Below are 6,000 nucleotides of genomic sequence, written 5' to 3'. Positions count from 1 at the left end.
CCCTGTCTTCCTTATAAAGTGGCATTTGCCAGGAATGGTGGTGCTTGCCTGTAATCCCAGTGGCTTGGGAGGCTGAGTCAGGAGGATCACGAGTTCAAAGCCAGTCTCAGCAACTTAGTGAGGCCCTAAGCAACTCAGTGAGACCCTGTATCTAAATAAAATATAAAAAGGGGCTCAGTGGTTAAGCACCCTGGGTTCAATCCCTGATACCAAAAAACAAACAAACAAAAAAGGAGTTGGTTTTGTGAATGTGACAGGCTTTAAGCATATTAGTTTAATTTTTGTAATTGAAAACTTTGGGGAGGAAATTTCACTCATTCCGTTTCCTCATTCAAACTTTCAAGATCTTCTGGAACTCCATCCTCTCCTCTAACAGAATAACAATCCCTCTAGTTCTTTTACTGCAAACCCCATAAGACAAGCTCTAAGTTTTCACTCCTGGTGTTGTGTAGCTCAAGGTCAAGCAGGGCAGTGCCAAGGGACCCTGTCTAGGGTAGGATAATTGTGCTAAAACTCTTCTAATTCCCACCATCTTGGTGCATGCCTCTAATTCCAGCAGATCAGGAGGCCAAGGCAGGAGGATGGCAAGTTCAAAGCCAGCCTCAGCAACTCAGTGAGGTCCTAGGCAATTTGGCAAGACCCTGTCTCAAAATTTAAAAAAATAAATAAATAAAAAAGGACTGAGGATAGGGCTTAGTGGTTAAGTGCCCCTGGGTTCAATCTCCGGGAACAAACCAAACAGAACAAACAAATAAACCAAAAAAAAAAAAAAAAATCTTTTTTTTCTTAATTTAAAGTCTTAGGAGTCTCTCATATACTAAACCACAAGCTGAGCTTTTATCAGCCGTCACCTGAGTACTTAGTTGGTTCTTCAGCATACTGCCTCAGTTTCCTCACCTTAAACACATGTGATCATCTGACTTCACAGAATTGCCATGAAGATGACAGGTAAGGGAGTAGCAGTGCCTCCTCCAGAGAGGTGGCCCCTGAGTGCATGTTCATTCCTCATTCATTCAGGCCAGCTTCTCCTCCTCCATTGTCCATTCCACATGCTTCCAGCAGTGTGGATGCAGCACTGGACCAGTCCGAGTCCTCTCCCCTATTCCTGAGCAAGCGCTGCGGGGCTGGTCAGTGTGGGAAGCCCAGACAGGAAGCACAGTGGGTCTGACAGCACTTGCAGCCCTGGATATTTCTTTCTTTTCTTTTTTGGTACCAAGGATTGAACCCAGGGGGTCCTTAACGACTGAGCCATATCCCCGGCCCTTTTTTTATAGTTTATTTTGAGACAAAGTCTCACTAAGTTACTTAGGACCTCACTAAGTTGCTGAGGCTGGCTTTGAACTTGCAGTCCTCCTGCCTCAGTCTCCTGAGTCACTGGGATTACAGGCATGGGCCACCGTGCCTGGCTCCCTGACATTTCTATAGGGAGGGCTGGCTCCTTTCCACCCCACCTGCCACAACCAGCTGCCTTCTATCAGGTGACACAATGGGGAGGTCCCAGGTGGGAAATGTCCAAAGGCAGGGAGAAGGGGATGTCCTGTCCTGGTGGAGAGGGTGCACCGGCCTCTCTGTGGCCATATCTAGGACTGAGTTTGAAGCCTTAAGTTGAGTTAGTCAAATTTTTAACTCTCTTTTATTTTTGATAGAAGTGGAGAAATAATTTAAGTACATGTCCTTAAAAGGAAAGCAATATTTTATAATCCAAAAGTAATGGTCCCTTTTAGAAGGAATCATCGCACACAGGGGGCCCCAAACTTGCAAAAATCATAGTCCCTTTGGTGGCCATTTTTGAAAAAGAGTGGCTGTTGGTTGCTACTGGACTTGAGTAGGTGCATTGTTTCCCAGCGGTGTCTCTCCTTTCCCCTCCTTTTGCAATGGACACTCTTGGCTTATCACCTTTATCCCAGATGTCAAACCATTCTTGAAGTGGTTGGAGGGACAAAGTGGAGTTTCTACAGAAGATGGCCCCTAAGGTAGTGGCAGAATTACTCACTCATCAGACACGTCATCTTGGAGGTGGTGGTGCTCTTCTTGTCTTGGGCTGAACAAGGCTGAACACATCCCCTGCCCTCCTGGGGCTTGCATTCTAGTGGAGGGAGGCACGCACCAAATACAGGGAAATGGAGACAACTTCCCAGGGCTAAAGTTGCAATGAAGAGGAGAAAATGAGGCTTTGACCAATTCAATAATGTGCCTAAAGTCATGCGCTTAGTAAGAGACAAAGCCAGGACTCAACACGTATTTATTTGGCTCCAGAATTCACATTCGTGGACCTGGTCTATATACAGGCTCTCCTGAAGGTCATTGCAAATTGAGAGCTAGCCCTTACCTTTGCGTAGTATTTTATTCTCTTCCAAGCAATTTCCAGCATGTCACCTCTTTTCACCTTGGGACATTATTATATCCAGATGGTCCTGTGAGACCTGCCACGAATGCAAAGGAAAAAGGCAGGAGCCAGTGCTTTAGCAAGGGAGCCAATTAAGCTTCCTGCGAATGTAGAGCAGTTAAATCCCCATGATATGAAGGAACAAGAAACACCTTGAGCATATCAGGTCTCGAGCAAAACTTAGAAGGCCGGAATTTTAATAGGAAAAAGGCCTTTCTTTTCTCCTTACAGAAACAAGTTCTTATTCAATCATTTTAGTGTCAAAAAGAGCTACTGATGGGCAGCACCTAAGTTCCTGGGTGCTGTGGGGATAGGATAGGAGGGAATCGCCACGGTTCTATCCTTCCTGCTCTCCAGGGAAGCACCTGTCCCTCTCTTGGGGTGCAACCCTTCCTCCTTTCGGTGCTCAGCCCTTGGCTGTTTACAAAGGACTTTGCATAGTTCAATCTTGTTTGTTACTCACGGAAACCATGCTGAGCAGCTTCTCATTTATTCTGTGATTTTCAGATGGGGAAACTGAGGCCAGACAGACCCCAGACTGAGGGCAGGTGACTGTGTTTCTGTGGGGTTTGCATGCAAGCTGAGCCTTGAGACCGACACCAAGACCCCTCCTTGCTCCACCTGCTCTGCTATTAAAAGGACGCTTGCTGTTGTGGTGCTTCTAAAATGCGTTGTCTGCTCTCTGACCTTTTAAAGTAGAGGACACTGGAGTAGGGAATGTGACGTAACATTTTTCTCGATGAATACAGGTCTTTTTGCAAACACATTATTCTTTGCCCAACAATGTGCCTGTTTATCACTTTTTGTTACTCTGCCTTTTGATGTCACTGGGCCTGCTCATTGCAGTCCTTTTCCTGTGTTTTTTTTATTTATTTATTTATTTATTTTTTAATTTTGAGGTTTCCAATCAGAAGGCACTTAACACTACTGCAGTCACAGGCCAGTAATCCCAGGGACTTGGTAGGCTGAGGCAGAAGAATCCCAAGTTCAAGGCCAGCCTCAGTAATTTAGGGAGACCCTGTGCAATTAAAATAAATTAATAAAGAGATAGATTAAAATTGGAAAGAAAGGGCTGGGAATATAGCTCAGTAATAGAGAACTCGCCTAGCATCTACAGGGCCTTGTGCTCAGCACTAATAAATAAATAAATAGATAGATTAATTAATTAATTAATTAAAACGTTCATTATTTTTAGTCCTGTAATTTCATTTATAGCATTGTATCTTAGAAAAATATTCAGTAGTATTCAAAACTAGTCCCCAGATTGTAAAATAGCATGTGCATTAGGATTGCAATTTTTAAAAAGTTATAAATGCCAATAGAAAAACAAATAGACACCAATATTTTATAGGAATTACATCTATGTGTTGGGTAATGGGTGGATTTTACTCCTTTTGTATGCTTTTTAAATTTTCTACATTGAACATGTGCTACTTTTGAAATATAAAAAAAACCACTTAAATATTATTTGCACGTACAATAGTGGCTACATGCTAAATAACTGTGGAGGCCTCGAGTAAGTACTAGGCTTATGGGGTAAGTATTAGGCGTGAACATGATTTAATGAGACAGAGAAAAGATTCCTTGCTGGTTTCTAAATTGGGGGCTGTGTTCTGAAGATTTCAGGAAAGCTGTTACAGAAAAAAAAGAACTATTCTCCTCCTGAAAGATGTTATTCTTGTTAGGGAGAAAAGAGCCCATCAAACGTGAAAGGGAGCAAAGGAGAAAGTGTCCCTGGGGCCTAACACTGCCTGGAAGCTGGGCTGGAAGGGCCGGCAGACCCCCACGTGGGTGGAAGTAGGAGCTTCCTTCAGCTCCTTCCCTAGGAATCCAATCCATCGAGACCAGTGAACCCAGGACAGCTGGGTCAGAGCACGTGTTGCCAGAGCATCTGCGAGGAGCCAGTCCAGGCTGGCGTGCCACAGGAGCACCTGTGGGAGCCCGGCCCTGCCTAGCACCAGCTGGGAGGCCAGCTGCCAACCACACCGCCATTAATAAATCTGGGTTCCAGCAGTTCTCCCCATGCTTGGGCAAGCCAGGGCAGCAGAGAAGTGTGGGTGGGACAGGAGGAATGGGCTGAGAAGCCGAGGCTTCATCATGGCATGATGACGGGTGACATGTCACCAATGACTGGTGACAACTTTAAACCCTTGTGTGGCCCTTGATAATGGATAATAAACCTTGGTAGGAGCAGCAGCATGTTCATTGCAATACCAAGTGCACCCAAAGTGGCGTGAGCCACAGCTCTGTCCCACACGTACACACACACACACACACACACACACACACACACACACACACGCCCTTCTGGAGCATTCCTTGGATGGTGGATCAGTGAGCATCCAGCCCCTCCCCAGTCTCCTCCTTTCCTTATCCCGCAGCCCGGGTAGGAGGTGCTGTCCCTGTGAAGTCCCATCTTGGCTCCTTGGGGCAGCTATGTCACCTGAAGTGGGTCAGCTGGATTGTGGGGCCTTCGCTGCTGTGAGAATCTGTCATCAGGACAAGCCTCTGTCTTCCCGAGTGACGTGGGAGGCACACAGTCATTCTGTCCGCCCTCCACCTCCCCCAGCTTCACAGGAAGGGTCAGGCCGCCCTCAACCCACATCAGCCACAAAGAGGACTGTGACAGGTTTAGTCACCACTGGCCACTAGTTGTTAACATTAGTGTATCTTGTAGTAACCTCCAGAAAATCTTCTAAGAAAATGAAAAGAGACCTTTTATTCCCTTCCATTCACTGGATTTTTTTTTTTAATTTTTTGTACTGAAGAATTTTGAGGCAGGATCTCACCAAGTTGCTTAGGACCTGGCCAAGTTGCTGAGTCTGGCTTTGAACTTTCAATGCCCCTGCCTCAGCCTCCTGAGTCGCTGGGATCACCGTTGAGCACCACTGTGCCCAGCTTCAGCGGATCTTTACCCATTTCAGGTGCTGGGTTTGTAAACAAAATAATTGATAACACACATCTGCACAAAAATTATATATGAGTGTTCATAGTAGCATTATTCATAAATGGCCAAGAAATAAAACAACCCAAATATCTGCCAGCTGATGTATCGATAAATAAAATGTGATATATCCATAATGAAGTATTAGTTGGTTACAGAAAGGAAGAAAGTATACGCTAAGACACAGTTGAACTTTGAAAATATTGTCCTATATGAAAGAAGCCAGAAGCAGACGCAAAAGGTCTTATGTGTAATTCCACTTGCATGACGTGCCCACAACAGGCAAATCTCTGATTTCTCCAGACAGAGAGCAGATTAGTAGTTGCCTTGGGTTGAGGAGGTGATAGCTAAATGGAATAGGATTTTGTTTGGGGCTGATGAAATTGTTCTAAACTTAATTGTGGTGCCAGGCTGAATGCCACTCTACTTCTCTGGATCCAAGTTCAGGCAGGGACAACGGGAGCATCACTCAGCCACAGGGCCTCTGTCCTCTTTGCTCCCTTTGGTTGTGGCCCAGTGGGTGTCATGACTCTGTAGGCTTGTTGCTGTGACTGCTGTCGAGAGCAAGCCCTGAAGATGAAGGCTAAAGCGTGAGGTCAGAGCACAGGCAGGACAGCGGTTCCTGTCATTGCTAGAAAACTAAGCTACATTCCCATTTGTTCCTCTTTCT

The sequence above is a fragment of the Ictidomys tridecemlineatus genome, chromosome 11 (genome assembly GCF_052094955.1).
Source record: "Ictidomys tridecemlineatus isolate mIctTri1 chromosome 11, mIctTri1.hap1, whole genome shotgun sequence".
NCBI classification, from domain to species: domain Eukaryota; kingdom Metazoa; phylum Chordata; class Mammalia; order Rodentia; family Sciuridae; genus Ictidomys; species Ictidomys tridecemlineatus.
Note: the sequence above shows the minus strand (reverse complement) of the source record.